Below are 22,534 nucleotides of genomic sequence, written 5' to 3' on the forward strand. Positions count from 1 at the left end.
AAAGGCTAATTAATTGGAGTCAAGTGACTTGCCCAGGGTCACACAGCTAGGAAATGTCTGGGGTTAAATTTACCTAGTACCTCCCATCTCCAGGTCTGGGTCTCTATCCACTGAGCCACCCAGCTGCACTTCCAATTATATATATATATATATATTTTTTTTTTTTTTTAAACCCTTACCTTCCGTCTTGGAGTCAATACTATGTATTGGTTCCAAGGCAGAAGAGCAGTAAGGGCTAGGCAATGGGGGTTAAGTGACTTGCCCAGGGTCACACAGCTGGGAAGTGTCTGAGGTCAGATTTGAACCCAGGACCTCCAATCCACTGAGCTACCCAGCTGCCCCCTCCAATTACATTTTAATCTAGTTCAGTCTGACGCAGGTGTTTTATGGGCAGGGAGCTTGACACCTCTGCTCTAGGGAAAGGGAGAATAAATATTCTCTTTTACAGGAAGCATGCATGGGTTAGTGGATTGAGTAGACTTGCTATCAAGAGATCTGGATTTGAATCCTGCCTGATTCACTTACTATACTGACATGGGCAAGTCATTCTAATAAGTGAATGAAGGAATGAAAAAGCATTTTTAAATGGCATATCATGTACAAAGCATCAGGCTCATTAAGCAGTAGGGATATGGACAGAGGAGTAAGACAGCCCTTGCTCTCAAGGAGCTCACATTATAACAGGGTGAGGCAATCAATAGCAATGACTCCAGCTGCAAACCAGATATAAAATGCCTATAGCAAGTAGTGGCAAGAGAGAAAAATATGGATTTATTAATACTACATGTTGGGTACTATGCTAACTGCTTTTACTAATATCTTACTTGATCCTCACAACAATCCTGTGCTGTTATCCTCATTTTACAGATGGGGAAACTGAGACAAGGGGCAACCAATGACATGCCTAGGGTCACATGGTTCCTGTGTGAAACAAGGTTTGAACTCAGATCTTACTGACTCCATGCCAAATTGTTTCCTACCTATTCCACTTTAGAGACTTTATTTTAAATGAAAAATTTTGAGTTCAGTCTGAGGCCCCAGTTACAAACTTCTAACACCCAGGCAGAGGCTGGGCTCTCTGCCTAAGCTTACATTTATATCTATCTCTAGTTAACCCCTGACCTCTTTGTGGTTGGAGTAAAATTCCAGGGCTCTTTCCACTATGCTAAACTGACTTCTCATTGTTGTCAATGTCTTGATAGTAGATGACTGACGCACCATATGCAAACCCCTTAACCCGTTGTGAGCCTCAGTTTCCTCATCTGTAACATGGGGATAAGAATATCTGTAAGCACTTATCTGGCTGAGTTCTTTCTTTTTTTAACTTTTCAGTCTGTAGATATATAGGCATGGAGAGAGAGGAAGGGGAGTTGAGTGAAGAGTAAACCTATTCTTGGCACTGCCTTTGCCCTGGGGTCTTCTCCCTCTGAGATACCTGTAGAACCAATGACTTTTCTTGATACCTCCCTTTGCTCCTCAAAGGTGTGTCCAATGCTGGCTCCAAGCCCTGGAACCTAGACTCAGAATCTCTACCCTCCAGTTCTGAGGTAGTTTGTCTAATAATTATTATTATAGTATAAATTTAGACCTACCTCGGAGATATTGTCAGCTCAGTTCCAGACCACTGCAATGAAGCATAGCTTGCAATAAAGCGAGTCACAAGAATTTTTTTTATTTCCCAGGACATATCAAAGTTATATTAAGGGGCAGCTAGGTAAGTCGGTAAGTAGATAGAGAGCCAGGCCTGGAGATGGGACATCCTGGGTTCTAGCTGTGTGATCCTGGGCAAGTCACTTCATCCCCATTGCCTGGCCCTTACTCCTCTTCTGCCTTGGAGCCAACCCTTAGTATTTTTTCTAATAGAAAAGGTAAGGGCATTAAAAAAAAAAAGACAATCCATGCCTTCAAGGAGCTCACAATCTAATGGGGGAGACAACAATCAAAAAATAAGAACATACTTCTTATGCACAGGATAAATAGGATATAATTAAAAGAGGAAAGACACTAGAATTGAGGGGGTTGGAAAATGCTTCTTATAGAACATGCAAATTTATTTAGGATTTAAAGGAAGGCAGGGAAGGCAGCAGATGGAGATGAGGGGGAGCATTCCAAGTTTGGGGGACAGTCAGAGAGAATAACCAGAGCCCAGATAGTGTGTTCTATTCCAATAGAATAACTAGGCAGCCAGTGTCACTGGATTGAAGAGTACTTGTTGAAGAATAAAGTCTAAAAAGCCTCAGAAGAGTAGGAGGGGGCTAAGTTATGAAGGGCTTTGAATGCCAATAAGAATTGATTTTTGATCCTAAAAGTAAAAGGATCTGGAGTCTATGGGGGGAGGGGGAGAGTTGACATGCACTTTATTTTTTTTTTATTGATAAAACCTTTTATTTATTTTTTGAAAATTTTAGCACAATTCCCCTGGGTTTTACATTGACATGCACTTTAGAAAGATCACTTTGAAAGCTGAATAGAGCAGGGAGAGACCTGAGGCAGGCAGAATGCCTTCTTTCGCCCTCCATCTGGACATTACAATAATCCAAGGGAGAGGTGAGGAAGTCCTGTACTAGAGTGGTGGTGATGGCAGAGGAGAGAAGGGGGTGTGTAGGACAGATGCTGCTTAATCTCTTGAAACTGATAATATGATAGGGTAATGGCACATATTCCTCTTTCAATGGGTCTTGGAAATTCCAATTCCATTCCATTCATTCTTTCCCTTTTGCCCTCAAGACTGAAGAGACCAACTAGTTGGTTTATAAACAATTTAGGATTCCAACACAAGTCTCTTGACTCTTTCCAGGGCTCTTTCCACTAAATTGATTTTTCATTGTTGTCAACATCCTGATAGTAGATGACTGATGCACCATATGCAAATCCCTTAACCCATTGTGAGCCTCAGTTTCCTCATCTGTAACATGGGGATAAGACTATCTGTAAGCACTTATCTGGCTGAGTTCTTTCTTTTTTTTTTAACTTTTTTTTTGTCATGCAAAACACTGTTTTGGTTATTGTTGTAAGATCAAAGTCATACATACCCCAAACTCCAAAATAAAACCATGAATATGCTGACAAGAAAGACAACTCCAAGAGTTAGAGGTGGATAGATAGCCTTCCCCATAACCTCTTTCAGGATTTTCCTAGATCATTGGATTGGATTGCTGAGAGTAATCAAGTTTTCATAGATAATCATTTTCCAATATTGCTGTTACCATAGGCAACATTCTCCCAGTTCTGCTTATTTCGCTCTGCATCAGTTCATGCAGATCTTTCCAGCTTTTTTTTTAATTTAAATTTTATATTATTAATTAGTTAAGAAAAATTTTCCATGGTTACATGATTTATATTTTTTCCCTCCCCTTCTCCCACTCCCTTCCCGTAGCTGACACGTAATTCCACTGGGTTTTACATGTGTCATTGATCAAGACCTACTTCCATATTATTCATATTTGCACTATGGTGATTGTTTAGAGTCTATATCCCTAAACCTATCCCCATCGAACCATGGGCTCAAGCAGTTGTTTTTCTTCTGTGTTTCTACCCCCACAGTTCTTTCTCTGGATGTGAATAACATTCTTTCTCACAAGTCCCTCAGAATTGTTTTGGATCATTGCACTGCCTTTACAGCTTTTCCTGAAATCATCTTGCTTATTATTTCTTACAGCACACTTTGTTCAGTCATTTCCCAATGGATGGACATCCCCTCGATTTCTAGCTCTTTGCCACCACAAGAAGAGCTGGCAGAGTTATTTTGAGGATCAATTGAGGTAATAGATATATAGAGTGCTTTTCAAACCTTGCCACTATTTCTTGTTAATTATTAATGTCCTCCATCTCCTAGCTCAAGACCCCTCTGTGGGATTCTAAAGCCTCAGTTTCACCATTTAAAAAAATGAAGACAATACCTATAGTTCCCAAATCACAGGGAGTTTAAATAAGATTGCTCTGTAAATTCTAAGCACTAATAAATGTTATCTCTCTTTATTTAGCAGGATGCACAGCAACCACAATAAAAGGGTATTTAGTGTCTGAGGTAACCAAGAAGCAGGTATTAAGCCTGCTAACCTCCCTGTGAAGACTTAGGACCTCACTGACCCTTGACATACTTCCCTTCTCCCATAGTCCCAGACTGCCCTGTAGGAATCCAGGGAATTTACCCTGCATTCAAACCAGAGATTGCCTGCTCCCAGGGAAATCCAGAAATGCCAAGGAGGCATTTCCTGGACCACTTCAGCTGTTAGAGGACAGCGATGCTCCTCTAGCTTAAGGTTTGACATAAAACTTCTTCAAACTGACAAGGGTTATACAGAGCAAAGGAAAACAGACTCTGAAAATTGCCTGGCAAATAAGAGGAAACATGATCTCTTACTCTCTGACGTAGCGGATAAACTACAAGGTGTCATTTCCTTTGCTGGAGAGATTTAATGTTTTCGTTTTAAACACAATAAACTTTTTCTTACCAGAGAAATATATTAATAACTCTAACTAGGACGCATGATAGAATTTCATTCCTTGGACATTTAATACTGGTCTAGATAAGATAATAGAAACAGTATATGGGGAATTGGCCTCCTGTGAAGGTACAAATGAATTCTAATAACTAATTCCTATTTCTTTTCTTTTTTTTTAAACCTTTATTTCTGTCTTGGAGTCAATACTGTGTATTAGTTCCAAGGCAGAAGATCCGTAAGGGCTAGGCAATGGGGGTTAAGTGACTAGCCCAGGGTCACACAGCTAGGAAGTGTCTGCGGCCAGATTTGAACCCAGGACCTCCAGTCTTTAGGCCTGACTCTCAATCCACTGAGCTACCCAGCTGCCCCCCTAATTCCTTTTTCTACTGACCTTTTCCCCCCCCTATTTTTTTTAATGAGACTTTACTTGCTCAGGATGAAAGTTTAGCAGTCACTTAAGAGATCTGATTTTCATTGTTGATCAGCTCATAAGTTTTGACCTATTCATTTCTGACCTGGGTTAATTTATTTCTCCTGAGGTAATGCCCCCCCCCCCACACCTCCACCCCATCTCAACTCCCATCTCATCATCTCCCAGCTCATCAGAGCCAGACTTAGTATAGATACTGAAATTCAGAACTCCTGAGCTCAGGATCCTCAAACTTCAGCCTACCTGGTTTGGGATCACCATGCCTAAGCCATTTTTAATTCTTATAACTCCATCCTGAGCAAAGCTATGTATGTCTCTCTTTTATCTCTAGCCTCCCCCCCAAAAAGAAAACACCCCAAAACAACCCTTACCTTCTTACCTAGAATCAATACAAGTATTGGTTCCAAGGCAGAAGAGCAGTCAAGGCAATTGAGGTTAAGTGATTTGTCCAGGGTCACCCAGCTAGGAAGTGCCCAAGGCCAGATTTAACTCAGATTATTCTGTCTCTGGGCCTGGAACTTGATCTATGGAGTCACCTAGTTGGCCCAATATGTGATATCTAAAATTATTTTACTGGTCAGAGAAAAACATTTCAAGTCTTTAAAACTCACAGGCTGTTTGTTCATTTGTTTTTTAAGTAGAAATTTGATCAAGTAGCAAGTGTTTAAAATCTTTTATTGATGTATTTTGTTTTTCTATCATTGTATTTACAAAAATGTCTCTTTTTTTATCCTCCCTAAGGAAACCGTGCTTTGGAGTTTTTCCTCATTTTTTAATTATTTCTTTCTTAAAAGACATTTTATTTTTTCAATTATGATGAGATCCAAACTGTCTCCCTCCCTTTCTTCCTTCCCCCCTCTTAGAGATGGTAAGTAATTTGATCTGGGTTATACATGTATGATCATGGAAAACACATAGGAAGCCATACTTTGGAACAAAGAGAGGTAAAATAAGAGAGATAAAAAGCAGGTTAGCAAAATTTACCAATATAGTCACTAAGTCTGTATAAATGGAAAGACATCTTTTAAGAGTTTGATATGTTTCAGATACTGGGATAAGCACTGGGGATGCCCGAAATAGGCAAGTAAGATAGTCCCTGCCCTCAAGGAGCTAAAATTCTTTTTTTTTTTTAATTTGGAAATTTTTATTTAATTTAGAATATTTTTCCATGGTTACAAGATTTATGTTCTTTCCCTCCCCTGCCCCCACTCCCCTCCCATAGCTGACATGCAATTCCACTGGGTTTTACATGTGTCATTGATCAAGACTTGTTTCCATATTATTGATATTTGCACTAGGGTGATTGTTTAGAGTCTACATCTTCCCAGTCATATCCCCACTGACTCATGTGATCAAGCAGTTGTTTTTCTTTGTGTTTCTATTCCCACAGTTCTAAGGAACTACAATTCTAATGTGAAAGATATATATAGGAGAGTATGAGTTGGAAAGAAGGGTCAGGGGGACACCAGAGGAAACCAGAAAATGATGTGGAACCTGGTTCTAAGGCAGGTAAGATAAAGGCTAATTTGACACTATATGCGATATTCTATACCGATAGCCCAGCACATCTGTAAAGAGGAAAGAGGGACATTTCCTCTTCTCTTCAATAATTAAAGCTTCATAGCATTCTGTTTCTTTTTTGGACATTCTTTCCCATTTAATATTGTAGTCACTGTGTACGTCATTCTCTTGGTTCTGCTTACTTCCCTTTGCATCAATTTCTGTGTCTTTCAATGCTTCAAGCTTAGCTAATGCTTTCAGCTGAAGAACTGTCAGGTTCTTTTTTTTTTTAAATCCTTATCTTCCATCTTGGAGTCAATACTGTGTATTGGCTCCAAGGCAGAAGAGTGGTAAGGGCTAGGCAATGGGGGTTAAGTGACTTGCTCAGGGGTCACACAGCTGGGTGTCAGGTTCTTTCTGGAAAAGGCAGTGAGTCATAATCTAAGTTTGGCAAAAGCCTTTTCAACTCTACTTTTTTTTTTAAGTTGTTTATGAACTTAACTCTACTTCTTTGATGGTATTCTCCAGCAATGCAGAATATTTTCTTTCTTTTCTTCTTATTCTTAGCAGCAGATGGCAGCACAGAGCAAAGGATACCTTCCCTACTCCTATGTTTTCAGAAGCACTTAAAAAGAGAATGTCAGCTTCTCTTTGGCTAGTCAAATCTGCCTAGCCACAAGTGGCAGTGAAGAGAGACTTACAGCCTCTCTAAAGTTTATTCTTTTACTTGAACAACATATTAGATCATCAGCTGGACGCTCACTTGGCAAGAGACCTCTATTTACCCTCTGGTTATTAATAAAATTCTCATTTTCTATCACTAAGCCATAATCAAGTTATAGTTATTTATATATATATATATATAAATCCCATAATCATAAACAGCTTTGGTTTTCATTTTCTCCCATTGTCAGTCTCAAAATTCTCCATTTTTATGTGCATATGAATCTTTGAAGAACAAAACACCGAAGCAGCCTTCATTCTATGTGCACTCCAGTGTTCTATAGCTTGTCAGGTGCAAATGAACAACTGCTAACTCCAGACACTGAGGCAAACTTAGCTCTTGGACTACTTTCTAAGAATTCAGAAGCAGACTTATGTCCCAGACAAATGGATTTCATAGCTTCACCAATACAAAATAATAAAATTTTAATGTCATACAGCAAATTTTGATGAAGTGAGACATATAAAACTTTGTAACCATATTAAGAAGTATGTAAAATACTAATATTATAATAATGACAATAATCAAGTAGGTATTAGGGTCCCTTGGATGAGTTAAGGTTTAGGATTATTGTCAATTTCTTCTCTTTCAATTAAAAAAATGAAATGTTTACTATTTACAATACAATGTGACATGCTGGGGATTTATATTTTTATTTGGGGATTTATTATATTTTAAAATCTGTGAACTCTAGAATTTTACATTCTAGTAGAGGAGACAGATAAGGTAATAGTAACTATCAAGGGGTGTTTTGCTTTGGGGAGTCACTGGGCAGTGAGTGGAACTCGAGGGAAATTGACTGATCATATACTTTGTGCTAGTTACAGCAGTGTTAATTTGATTATAGTTCTAGAGCTGGAAGGATGTAATTCATTCAGTAGCAAGGCACATGACAAGTTTCAGTGATCCAAAGGGTACGTCAGTAAATAGGTAGATGTTAATAAAATGGCTGGAGTAGAATGTGAAATATGGTTGGGGCTAGTTTTAGCATAATTTCCAATTTCTCTCCAGGATGGTTGGACTAATTCACAGCTCCACTAATAGCATGTTATAATATTCTAGTGTATTATCGTCCTATTATTATGGTTATAGCACACCCTTAGTTGTCACATGTTTGTTCTGATACTTCACCATAATATCATGGTTTGGGGTTCAGAAGGAGAGTGTTAGATCCAAAATTAGGATTTAAGACTGATTATATTATATTTTGGTCGCCAAGGATTTCACTTATAAAATCCTAAATGAAACACTCAAGTCAGTATGGAGTTTTATGGTAATTTAATTACAGCAGGAGAGAGAAATTATTAGAGGGAGAGAGGGAGAGGGAGAGAAGAAAAAGAGGTTAACTCTACCACTGTGCCTCAAGCTGAGCCAAGTGGGACCTTAAGGCCTTGGAGAGCCAAGGCAGAGAAGGGAGTCAGTCCTTTCACTCACGTGACCCATCTGAAGGAAAGCTGTCTGCAGGCCTCCTCCCAGCTCGAGCTCCAGGATCGAACTGGGGTCTAGCCCTCTCCACAGGAAGTCAGCGAACTCCAGAGGCAGTTCTCTACCTCACTTCCTGCGTCTCACATGTGCCAATGGTGGCTCAAGCTTGGCTTAGGACAGCCCAGGGAGGCAGTTAGTTATTTCTGATTTGTCATTAGCTAGCACATGCCCATGTAGTGTGGGTGTGCACATTCTTGGATGCTAGACCAAGCAAGATGGAGAAAATTTACAATAACCCTCTTCACGGGGGGAATGTAAAAATATTATTATTTTAAATTGCAAAGTTTAAATTCTGTTTGAGAAGAATTTTGGGTGAAGAAACATGATTCCTCTCCGAATCCAGAAACTGAACTGTTTGGAGAAGACACCATGAAGATGCCTCCACAGACCACAAGCTGCACGAGAAGATCAAAAATGAACTTTGGTATGGTTGATTGAATATTTATTTGTATGTATACTCTTATGCCAAAGGGGACTGCCCCCTAACTGGTTTTTTGTCAATGTGTCTAGCAATTATTGGTTTTGTTCTTTTTTCCTCTTATCCTCAAATTATTGGAATCTTTAAGTTGATTATGTTTACATGATCCTTTTGGGGAAACTTTTCCCAATAGGATAAAAAGAAGGTATGTAAAATGGAGATTTGAAGCCCAGACTTCAATTCCCAGAAGTCCTTGGTAGTTCCCAGAATTCTCTATAATATTACCAGAGTCCTTACCTGGGCCAAGAACAAAATGGGTATTTAAACTGACTGTACTGCCTACTTGCCCCACCTCTCTCTCTGCTTCCCCTTCAAGGCTCACGAGGCTTTCTACCTAGCAGGCAAGATGTAGAGTAAGTGGTTGTGAATGGGCTCTGTGCCTAGGCATGTGCTTTCTTATTTTGTATTTTTTTTATTTCTTAATCTTTAATAAACCTCATGAAAATATAATACTTTTAGCAGAGAAACTAATTTTAACTGTTACAAGAGTAACTTAAGAGAGCTTACTGGATCAATGAACAGACACTAAAGGAGAGTCCTCTCTAATACCTTTTGATCCAAGTCTGGGTTTTTCCTTCCATGGCCGGTCCAGCTGATGGAGTTTATGCCAAGATTGAATCTTCCTGACTCCAGGCTTGGCATTCTATCCACTATACCACTGATTCCTTCTCTTATTGGCACTATCAAGTAAGAAGGAGATTCCATAGGTACTATTCTTTGGGTTAACCAAAAATGTTGATATTGCATAATAGGGAATTGGTCAATGAGAGCTGTAAGGGTTAAAAATTAAAGGGTTGGACTAAATATATAAAAATGTGGTTGCCAAAATTATTACTCAAGTCAGAATGACTTTTTATGGTAGTTAATTTACAAAAGGAGAAAGAGTGAAAGTAAGGAAATGAGAAAGTAAGGAGATAATTACTCTGGCCTGGCCCAAACTAGGCTGGGCCTCAGAGGCCCCAGCAAAGGGGGCCCAAAAGTAAATTAATCAAGGGGTTTTAGCCACAAGGCCTCCTCCAAGACAAGGGGCCTCTCCTAAGGCTAGAACCTCCAGAAAAAGTCAAGAAAAGGAGTCAGCCTTTTTTCACTCACCCAAGTGGTAGTTTTAAGGGAAAATTCAAGAGCAGTCCAAGGTCCCAAACTGGAGCTCCTTCAAGGTCAAGTTCGAAGGCAAAAGAGCTGGTCATGAGAAGTTTCTCCCATTTTTTAAAGACCCTTCCTTTTGTCACTTCCTGTGCCTTCCTTCCACTTTATGTGGACCAATTGCAGCTATACTTTGCTTAGGACTGCCCAGGGGGTAGTCAGTGGGTTTTGATTTGTCACCTACTATAGTGCAAGTGAGTAACAGATCTACCCATACTTAAGGATAAGTGGGATGTATACACTTCTGGTGAGTAAATCTAAAAGTGGGCAGGGGAGAGTTAATCCCATTTTCACAATCCCTGCTGTGATCATTTGGGAGATTAGTCTCCCCAATTGATTATTTAACATAATTGGTTTATACATCTAAAAATCTTCCAACTACAGGTGTATACAATATTGCACCTTCTAAAAGAAAACAAAATAGTTAGAGATAAGAGGTAAATAGGAGAGAGAGAAAGCAAAACCAATGTTTGCTAGACATATTGACAAAGACCCAATTAGGGGGCAGTCCCCTTTAGCATAAGAGCATACATTCAAAATAACTGTGTTCAACCTCCCAATCAATTGCACCCCAAAGTTCATTCTGGAAATTCTTGGTGCAGTGTAGGTTTCTGCAGGTATCTTTCTCCAAACAGTTCATTTTCTGGATTCAAGGAGTTAGCAAGCTTCTTTTCCAGAATTTTTTCTCAAAAAATTTTAAATATTGGATTTTATGAAAAGATATACAATCCCCCCTGAGGAGGGTGTTGACCAACATCCAAATCAGCTTAGGACACATGGTTGAGTTATGGAGTATATGAGTCAATTATCAAAAGAAAAACAAAAAACATAAAAAGAAAAACAAATAGAAGAAAAATTAAACTTTGGGAGAAAGAAAAATTCAAAATCAGAATCAAAATATCAAAAGTCTATGTATATAAAAATTTCTAAGTAAACAAGAATAAATTCATAACAGTCCAATTAATGTAATTTCTGTCCCACAAGTCTGTAGGACAAAATGCAGTAGTATTCATTGAAGTAATCTTCATTGGCAGCCAGGACTACAGGAAGTTGCCATACTATAAGAGAGAAAAAGGACTAGATTTTCCATGTAAAAAAGTAAGTATCATTTCCTGGTCTGATTTTACCTTTACTCTCAGGGATAGGGAGAGCCAGGATAATAGCCAAACTTCGGTACTTGTCCCAATGTGGGAGGGGGAAGACCTGCATCTGACGTATGTCAAATAACCACAACCTCAAACTTCAAACCAGGCCTCTGTCTTGGCACAGATTCCCATCAATTCCAATGGGATTGGTTTGGTCTTTTTGACCTTGTGCTCATAGGCACTATGCAGATTGCTTTTTGTGCTCTCCTTGGCACTTCAGTGGCTCTTTTGTTCCCTTCACCAGGAATCAGACATAATCATTAATCACTGTCCCATAACATTTATCAATAAATGGCAGGTTTCCATAGTCTAAAGCTTTTGGATATGCGCCAATATTATAGCATATATATATGTACATATACATATGTATATATATATATATAATAAACTTATATTACTGCAGAATAAAAAAGATTAATATTATATGTACTTTTAGTAAAAAAAATAAGAAAGAGAAAAAGATAAATATTCTATTAAAATAAAAAGAAAAGCAATAATAAAATAAAAATTCAGGAATTCAATGTGTTCCCAAAAAGAGTGTCCACTTGCCTATGGACTTTTATTTATCTCCAATGTCTGTGTTTATTTCCCTTTTATCTCCAGATTATTGTAACTTATAAGTTGGTTATGTTTACAAGATCCATTGGGGAGACTAGTCTTCCAAAGGATCTCAAGGGAATTTTGTGTAATTAGAATCGGTTACCCTAAAAACTACAGGTCTTAGTCCTGGGAGTGTATGGTTTTAGTGAGCTCATTTCTGAAAGTACCTGATGTTGTGGATTCTAGGGAATTTACTAGGCTCTCCTCTTTACAGCATGCTGAAGGATTCTCTGGCTGTTTCAGGTCCAATAACCATAGATTGAAGAAATGGACTTTTTATTGGCTATTGAGTTTGAGCTAGGAGTACATTAAAAAATACCACCTGGCCAAAACACATCTATCTCCCTGATTGCTCAAATCTGTTTGGTTTTTCTTAGTTTTACACCGGTCCCACAAAGCACTCATGTAACATCATTCCAATTATTTCAGGACTTTTTAATACTTCATCTAAACTCCATGATTGATTATTTGAGAAATGTTCTCACCTGGTTGAAATGTCAGGGAGTAGCATTTTTTTTTTATCACTTACTTTAACTGGAGTGGAGTGACTGGATTTACTTATTCAATTAATCTCCACCCTTATACTGGAAATTTGGTAACACCCTATGGGGCCATTATAACATAAAACCAGGGTTGGGGTAGTGGTGGTCGGAAAGGAGATAGATAGACAGATACCTAAGGAACTTGGCTAAGTGCCTTTTGAATGCACACCCGGTTCTAGCACAGTAGTCAATAAAAAATCAGTTTCACCACCATCTGATTAGCAGACTGGAAATAGTCATAGAATACAGTATTCTCTTCTTCATTTCTATTCCAAAATGGAGATCAAGTCCTTCTCCATTCCATGCCATCAGGCCCTTCTAAAAGTGGGCTCTTATTGGCCAATCCCTCATTACATTCATAAAATATTCTCCTGGTTCTGCTCAGATCACTCTTTATTAGTTTATACATGTCTTCCCAGGTGTTTCTGCAACCCTTCTTTTTGTCATTTCTTTTAACACAAAAGTATTCTCTTATATTCCTACACCATAATGGGTTCAGCTGTTCCCCTACTGGTGGGTATCCCTTTAGCTTTCATATCCCTTTAGCTACCACAAATAGTCACTCTAAATATTTTTGTACATATAGATCCTTTTCCTTTTCTTTTGATCGTTTTGAGGAGTTTAGTGACTCTGGGGTTCGGTTCTCCAAATTGCTTTGCAGAGCAGCTGGAGTTGGCCACAGTAACTCACTAAAGAACTAATTGAGTTCACACTTCTTCTTTTTCAACCATGAGACAGAACTGTTTTGACAGGTCTTAAGGAAATGATTAGAGGATGTGTTTTCTTGCTCTTTTTCTTTTTCTAAGAATAATTAAGAGGCAACCAATGGAAATGTGGTTTAGTTAAAGCAGACAACCTTCATCCCCTCAAATGATGGAATTGGCTACTCTCAAGTCAGGACAAGGGATAGAACAGGTTGTTTGGAGCTCTCCCTAGGAAGAATTTCAGTTGTGGCAATCACCGGTGTTTTAAAATTGTCTCTCTTTCCCAAGTACTGCTTTTCTCAAGATCAATCAATTCAATAAGGCTTTCTGAAGTACCTACTATGTGTAAGGTACCACGCTAGTTGCTAGGACTACAAAGACAAAAACGGATCCTTCCAATCGAACAATATTTGTTATAGATAGCAATAGTGCTGGAAAATGTACTTGGAGTTTATCTACTCTATTCAAACCCTCCTACCCTTCTGCAGATGGGAAAACTGAGGTCCAGAGAGCGAAAGGCGCTTTTCTAAAGTCATGCCAGAGGTAGCTAAGTAGTAACAGAGGCAGAATTTTAAGCTGTGCCTTCTGATTTCAAATCTTTGACTCTTTTCCCTAGAGCAGGGGTTCTTAATCTGTGTATCCAATAATTTTTAATATATGTATTTTGATAACTGTATTTCAATATACTTGGTTTCCTTGATAATCCTATGTATTTCATTTTATGCATTTAAAAATTTCTTCTGATAAAGGATCCATAGGCTTTGCTAGACTACCAAAGGGATCCTAAGACATAAAAAAGTGAATAATCCCTTTACTATTCTCCTTCCATAGGCCCAGTGTTGTAGCCCAAGGCAAGTGGAATACTATTTATTATGCTGGAAATATAGGATAAACAGAGAGGATAGAAGAATGTGCAAGGGGGAAAAATCACTCTAACAAGAATGAGAACCAGGGATCCAATCTGCTTAAGAAGGGTGGGTAGGAGGTCTTGATAATTGTCTAAAGGTTCCTTTTTTTTTGGTCTGTATGCCAGAGGTCAAGACTGTGAGCCTGAATAACAGTAGAGCTGGAAATGTGTTGACTAGCCCCAAGAAATGCTTTCTAATTAATAAAGTTTTGACTTCCTGTAGGAAGCAGCAATTGCCACAGGAAGCAGATGGCAACTATGGAAGTGGAATGCAGTAAGAAGAGCCCTGGGTTCTTATTTAGAGTGGGTACTAGCCTGAGGGCAGTGATAGAGTGTTGGGAGGGCACCCGGGCCATGCCAAGAACCAGGGAGGAAGGAACAGATTCATGATGCAGAGAAGCAAATCTGGACTTTGCCCTTCAGTGGTACTTTGTCATGTGGTCCATGTAGGTTTTGAAAGATGGTAGAGCCTAATAGAGGAGAGGCTTGTTGGATTATCTGGGCTCTTGAGTTATATCTCGATTTGAGTAGGGGCGGAACACAATTTCAGGGATGACATAAAAAATATGGAACCACTTTATCAGTCTTTGAGAAAAATGGGACCCATCAAAGGGGAATGTTTTCTTAATCCACTAGACCATAGAGGTTTAGATAATAATTCTTTTTTTATTTGCTATGTGTAATCTATGATCTGTACCTTATTAGCTTGATGCTGGCAAAGAACTTGAAGACATCTAGATAAGATCCAGGAAGGAACCTCCAAATCAAACGTTCCCAGGGTGTGGGCATGAGCCATAGATTGTGATTTTATTATTGATAAGCTTCCCAGATTCAACTTGATCCATCTTTCCTTAAATGGACTCATGAGTTACACATTTCTTCCATAGAATAAATACATAGTATCTCTCATACACATATGTGTTACAATTTTCAAATGTATGTATGAGGTTAAAAAAAAAAAGTATGAGATAGCTATGTGTTACAGTAGATAGAGTGCTGAACCTGGAATCAAGAAGAACTTAGCTCAAATCCTCCCTTAGATACTTACTATATGACCCCGAGGAAATCACTTCATCTCTATCTGCCTCAGTTTCTCATCTTTAAAATGGGAATAATAGCATTTTCTTCCTAGGTTTGTTGTGAGGTTAAAATGAGATAGTATTGTAAAGCACTTTGAAAACCTCAAAGCGCTATATAAATGCAAGCTATTACAGTAAGGCTCCTGTATCCATGGGGGATTTGTTCCTAGACTACCAAGGATGGCTGAAACTGTGGATATAAATAATTAAACATCTGTTGACCGCATCTATTACATTATTTTCTTGTTCATGCATACATATAATAAAATTTCGTTGAAAAAATGAGTACACAGTTAATAATAAAGTATATTATACATTATTATATAATACTTTCTTGGGGTATTATGGTTGTTCAGGGCAGATTCGCACCTCTGCTGAGAGGACTCGCTGAGCCATTTTTGGGGCTTCTCACCCACCTTTGGTGTCCATCTTTCACCTAACTCTCTTGCCTGTGACTCCAAGAAGCTATAGCTTGCACAGTGGCCAAACCATCTTGGCAGATGATCTAAATCAGGTTGAGGGTAATTGATGGGCCACAAACAATTACCCTCAACCTGATTTAGACCATAGTTAGGGACAATGTTTGCCCCAAGCATGTGAAGACTCCCCTGTAAAATTGGTGGATGAGAACAATTGTTCCCAGAGCCATGAAAGGTGCCGAAGCAGGTGCTGCAGAGAGCTTAGAGCTAGCCAAGGTCATCCACTGCATCTGGGGCCATCACCAGGTATCCTGACTTTTGTCTTGCCACTGGACTTCAATGGCTCTGGAAGAGAAAGTGAGGCTGACAACTACAGGCAACTCTCCATTTTTTTCTGTGGTTGATCAGTAGACACCAACCAAATCAATGGTCAGAGGGGGCTCTATTGCATTATTACTCTTTTTGAGCTTCATTTGTTGTGCTTAATAAAATAGAAATTCGCTTGAGAAAATTACCAAATTCAGAAAAGTTTTTACTATGTGTTTCCTCAAAAAAAAAAAAAACAAACAATAGATATAACCACTGCTTATTCCTACTAGTTCTAAGTATTGTGTATAAATGGAGATTTTTGAGTCTTTGGACTTTATCCCCCAGAAGTCCCTTAGAATTTCCCCAAATTCCCTTTTCCTGCATCCCCGCATTTTGCAATGTATTTAAGTGGCTGTAACTCTTCCCTCTTGCTCTTTTTGGACCTATGACCCGTTGAATTCAAGCAGTTCTTTTGTTTTCATTATTATTAATAAAACTTTATAAAATATAATATTTTGTTATGGATTTTTTTTTTAAAAACCCACAATTGGCAGTATTAATTAGTCAACAATCAGTAAGCTTTGACTAAGTAATTACTATGTCCTAAGATCTGGGGATACAAAGAAACAAAGAAAAAACAAGGTCCCTGCTCTCAAGAATTTCACATTCTAATGTAGGAAACAATATGTAAATAGCTTTATATAAACTAGCTAGTACTTTGCAAGTAATGAGTTGTACCCCAACTCCATTCATTTGAGTTTCTCAAATTGCAAAAAATAAATAAATAAATTGGGACCCACTGATCAGTGCCCCATTAGGCAGATGAGAAAACTGAGGTGATGTAAAGTTACCACCTTACAAAGTAAGTAAGGGACCTGAGACTTGAGCACAAGTCTCCTGACTCTACAGCCAAAAATCTTTCCACCACACCACATTGCCATTCTCAGAAAATAAAGCGCCTTTATAAGGAAGCTGGGCTTTAAAAAAAAAAAAGGCAAAATATTCATAAATCATGTGAAGGCATGTTGGTATGTATCGTGTGGCTCAAAAGCAATGCTCTCTACCTCCCCACCCCCCACCCCAACAAGCTGCCACTACGGATGAGGAGGACAAAAATATCTCCTGACAGAGCTTCTATTTATGAAGCAGCCTTAAAGGTAAACAGGGATCACCCTGTGCAAAATTGTGAAGTGAGTCAAGGGCCTCCCCCTCTTCCTTTTCCCTTCCCTCTCCTCTCCTCTCCTTTCCTCGGTAATATTTTTCCTTTTCCTCTTTCTCCTCTCCTTTCTTCCTTCCTTCCTTCCTTCAATCCTTTTCCCTCCTCCTCTGTTTTCCTTTCTTCTAATTTCCTTCTCTCTCCCAGTCCCCTTCCTTACTTTCCCCTTCCCCCCTTTCTTTCCTTCTCTTCTCATCTTTATACATTTTCTGTCACATTTTTTAATTTCTACACTCCCTTTCCTTCCTAATTAGGTCACTGCCCACTCTACTGTCTACCTAGTCTCCTACTTTATGTCTCCTTTTGACAGGACAAAAGTAAATCTAATTTAGTTATTTGTACTTTCTGATGAACTGATGACATTTGAGTGGGAATGAATTTCATTCAAGTGAACTTTTGCTTGAATGAAAAACTTTACCCCTTTCTTTGTTACAGAGATTTGGGGCATCAGTAGCCAGGCAGAATGAGTTTTTTTTTTTAATTTTATTCATTTATTTAATTTTTAATTTTAATTTTTAATATTTTCCCATGTATACATGATTCATTTTCTTGCCCTCCCCTCTTCCCTCCCCCGTCCCAGAGCCACCAAGCAATTCCACTGGGTTGTACAAATGTTATCCCTTGATACCTATTTCCATATTATTCATTTTTACTATAGAGGGACCTTTTAAAGCCTAAACCCCAATTCATATTCATATACATGTGACAAGTGATGTCATAGATTGTTCTTTTGCATTTCTACTCCCATAGTTCTTTCTCTCAATGTGGTTACTATTCTTCCCCAAAGCCCTTAAGGAGTGTCCTGGCTTGTTGCATTGCTACTGGTAGCAAAGTTAGGGGGAGATTTTGAGGGATCGAGAGTTGAATCTGAGGTGAGGTGACAGGTAGATAGAAGGGAGTAAGACCTTAACTTTGCCAAAAAACAAGCAATGGGCTGACTTGGCTCCAGCAGCTGAGATTTCTATTATTCTTCAGGAGTTGTTCATAGCTAAAGAGCTTTCATCACTGGCTTCTTGTAGGATCTAAAGTCATCTCCAATTTCTCCATGTCGGTGCCCTCCCTTTAAACGTGGCACCAGTGGCAAAGGTTTGGAGTAAGAATGACCAGTTCAATCCTGCCTGTTTCTTGCTAGCTGTGTGACCCCAGGCAATTCACATAACCTCTGTCTATCTCAGTTTCCTCAACTGTAAAAAGGAGATAATAAGAGCATCTACCTCACAGGGTTATTGTAAGGATCAAATAGAATAATACTTGTAAAAATGCTTAGCTCAGTGCCTGGTGCATAGGCACTAAATAAATGCTTTATTCTTTCTCCTGCCCTGCTTTTCCCATTAGGTCTCTTCCTTATCTGAGCCTCGAACTTTATCTTCCCCTACCACTATGTCTAGTCATAGGTGCATAGATTGAAAGCTGCATGTGACTTTGGAGATCATCTAGTTCAACTGGCTTATTTAACAAATCTGGAAACTGAGATCCAAAGAGAGGATATGGCTTGTTGAAGATCATATAGGTACTGATTTACAAAGCTGAAACAGACTTTCTTCCTATCCAGATTAGATACTGGTTTGGTAACCAAAGAGCAAGAAAGAAGAGAGATGAGGGATGGCTCATAAGAAGGAGAAATGCTCAAGCAAACTCTGTCCTAAGATGAAAATCCATCGGTCATCTTTCCCATCAGTGTATTTTGGTTTTACTTTGGGGCTTTGGTTATGTATGACTTTGCTCTTACAATAATAACCAATGGAAGTGTGTTTTGCCTGACAGGAAAAAAGGGGGAAAAAAACCCACCTTATTGTAAAAATGAAATTTTAAAAAATCCATCTTCATTCAAGTGACTGGAGTTCCCAAGTTTGTCCATCCTTGAGTCTCTTCCACTCAAATCCAATAGAAATGAATGTTTAAATTGGGAAACCATCTTCATAAAAACCTCTGACAAAGGTTTAATTACTCAAATTTACAAAGAGCTAAATCAATTGTACAAAAAATCAAGCCATTCTCCAATTGATAAATGGGCAAGGGCCATGAACAGGCAGTTCTCAGCCAAAGAAATCAAAACTATTAATAAGCACATGAAAAAGTGTTCTACATCTCTTATAATCAGAGAGATGCAAATCAACACAACTCTGAGGTATCACCTCACACCTAGCAGATTGGCTAACATGACAGCAAAGGAAAGTAATGAATGCTGGAGGGGATGTGGCAAAGTAGGGACATTAATTCATTGCTGGTGGAGTTGTGAATTGATCCAACCATTCTGGAGGGCAATTTGACACTATGCCCAAAGGGTGATAATAGACGGTCTGCCCTTTGATCCAGCCATAGCACTGCTGGGTTTGTACCCCAAAGAGATAATAAGGGAAAAGACTTGTACAAGAATATTTATAGCTGCGCTCTTTGTGGTGGCCAAAAATTGGAAAACGATGGGATGCCCTTCAATTGGGGAATGGCTGAGCAAATTGTGGTATATGTTGGTGATGGAATACTATTGTGCTAAAAGGAATAATAAAGTGGAGGAATTCCATGGAGACTGGAACAACCTCCAGGAAGTGATGCAGAGCGAGAGGAGCAGAACCAGGAGAACATTGTACACAGACTGATACACTGTGGTTCAATCGAACATAATGGACTTTTCTGTTAGTGTCAATGCAATGTCCCTGAACAATCTGCAGGGATCTAGGAGAAAAACACTATCCACAAGCAGAGGACAAACTGTGGGAGTAAAAACACCGAGGAAAAGCAACTGCTTGACTACAGTGGTTGAGGGGACATGTCTGAGGAAAGACTCTAAATGAACACTCTAATGCAAATACTAACAACATGGAAATGGGTTCGAATCAAGAACACATGTGATACCTAGTGGAATTGCGCATCGGTTATGGGAGAGGTGGGGGGGTAGGAAAAGAAAATGATCTTTGTCTCTAATGAATAATGCTTGGAAATGATCAAATAAAATATTGTTTAAAAAAAGAAATGAATGTTTTATAACAGAAACAAGTATTTATACGACTGCTAACAACTTCTATCAACCTTAAAATGCCTACTTTTCTCTCCCAGTTTCCCATAATTATAGTGTAGAGGGACTGAATTTTCAAGCATGTTCAATTCTACTCAATATGAGACCTCCGTCTTAAAGAAATGTCCTCTGGCTAAAAGTAACTAGAGGAAATATGATTCTCTAATTCCAAATCCAGCACCCTTTTCGAAAGAGCACACTATGACTGCCTATAGGCTTTTGGAAGCTCACATATTTCCTGGCTCATCTGTTATTCTTTTAAGTAATGTTTAATATGTTTAATTGTGTTTTTGTACCCTAATCCCTCTTTTCAGAAGTCTCAGAATACAATCTTATGCCTTTTGTATTGCCAGACAATGGATTCTTTACATGAATGGAGATATTTTTGTAAATCTTTACTTCTCTCAGCAGTATCTCTCTAAGAGACCTTTTGGAACTTGGGACTAAAATAGACCAGTATTGGTAGCCACCTGCGAGCACACCATTTGTAAACCATTTACCATGGGTTATTCTCCCCAGATAGAATAGTAGTTTCTTGAAGGCCAGGATTGCCTTTGTATTCCCTGCACTAGCATATTGCTGGTCATTGGAGGACTAACAAATGCTTGTTGGTTTGAAGACTGACTGGGCTCCAAAGAGATGACAGCCATTATGACTAGCAGCATGTCACTTGTATCAATTGTCACTGATCATATTAGGGTGCTGCTTCTTGCATCCAGTAGGCTGCTGCTATACTTAAGATCCCAGAGGGAAAGAAGGATAATCCCATTAAGAAACTAAAAGAAATTAGCTGAGTGGTGCCAGGTTGTGTCCTGTTCCTTGCTGGCTAGTTGGCCCATTCTGACAACAGCAGAATCTTTGAATGGAATTGTTGTGTCCCATAGAACTTTAAGTACTCTATGCAAGATCGTCACTGTGCAGCTATTTCTTTATCTTTTTTCTTTTAAGTTTTAAATATTTTTTCCATGTTTACATGATTCTTTCCTTCCCCTTTTCCCTCCCCCCTCCCAGAGCCCAGGAGCAATTCTACTCAGTTGTGCAAATGTTATCCCTTGATACCTATTTCCATATTATTCATTTTTGCTATAGAGGGACCTTTTAAAATCTAAACCCCAATTCACATCCCCATATATACATGTGACAAGTGGTGTCATAGGTTGTTCTTTTGCATTTCTACTCCCATAGTTCTTTCTCTCAATGGGGTTAGCATTCCTCCCCAAAGTCCTTAAGGAGTGTCCTAGTAGCAAAGTCCATCGTATTGGGTTGTTTCACAATGTTTCACTTTCTGTGTACAATGTTCTCCTGGTTCTCCTCATTTCATTCTGCATCAGTTCACTGAGGTTCTTCAGTTCACACAGAAATCCTCCAAATCATCATTCTTTATAACACAATAGTATTCCATCACCATCATATGCCACAATTTGTTCAGCCATTCCCCAATCAAGGGACACCCCTTCATTTTCCAATTTTTTTGCTACCACAAAGATGCACAGCTACTTCTAAAAAAACTTTTAAATGTATCAGACCATTTTTTAACAAACTCTTACTCTTTGTCTTAGTAACAAGTCTAAGACAGAAAAACAAGGACTAGGCAAACAGGGTTAAGTGACTTGCCCAGTGTCACACAGCTAGGAAGTATGAAGCCAACTTTGTTATAAAGATATTTTATTTTACCAATTACATGTAATAACAAATTTCCATATAAGTTTTCCAAAATTATATGATCCAAATTATTTCTCTTCTTCTCTTTCCTCTTAGAGCTGGCAAGCAATTCCATCTGGGTTATACATTTATTATATAAAACATATTTCTGTATATTGTTTTATTTTTATAAAGGAAAAATCATATAAAACTAAAACTCCAAATAAACTAAAGTGAAAAATTATATACTTTCATCTACATTCTTTCTCCAATAGTTCCTTCTCCTGAAGTGAATAACATTTTCTGTCCCAAGTCCCTCAAAATTGTCCTGGATCATTGTATTTCCTGAGAGCAGCTAAGTCTATCACAGCTGATCATTCCACAATATTGCTGTTACTGTGTACAATGTTCTCCTGGTTCTGCTTACATGAGGTCATATTTGAACTCACGTCCTCCTGACTTCCAGCCTGGTTCTTTATCCACTGTTACCACCTACCTACCCCATGAGAACACTTTCAAAATAAAATAAAAATTAGAATTCTGAGCCTAGTTCGGAAGGATCAGAAAAAGAAATAGCTCCTTAAAGTCACTGGAAACTTACTTTAAAGTGATACATGAATATATTTTATTATGGTTAATTAAGGATTAATTCAAGCAATTAGCATTTCTAAAGTGCCTACTATGTTCAAAGCACTGTACAAGGTTCAGATGATATAAAGATGAGAAATAAAGTGTTTGCTCATAAGGAAAGTAT

This window comes from Monodelphis domestica, chromosome 1 (genome assembly GCF_027887165.1).
Source record: "Monodelphis domestica isolate mMonDom1 chromosome 1, mMonDom1.pri, whole genome shotgun sequence".
Taxonomy (NCBI): Eukaryota; Metazoa; Chordata; class Mammalia; order Didelphimorphia; family Didelphidae; genus Monodelphis; species Monodelphis domestica.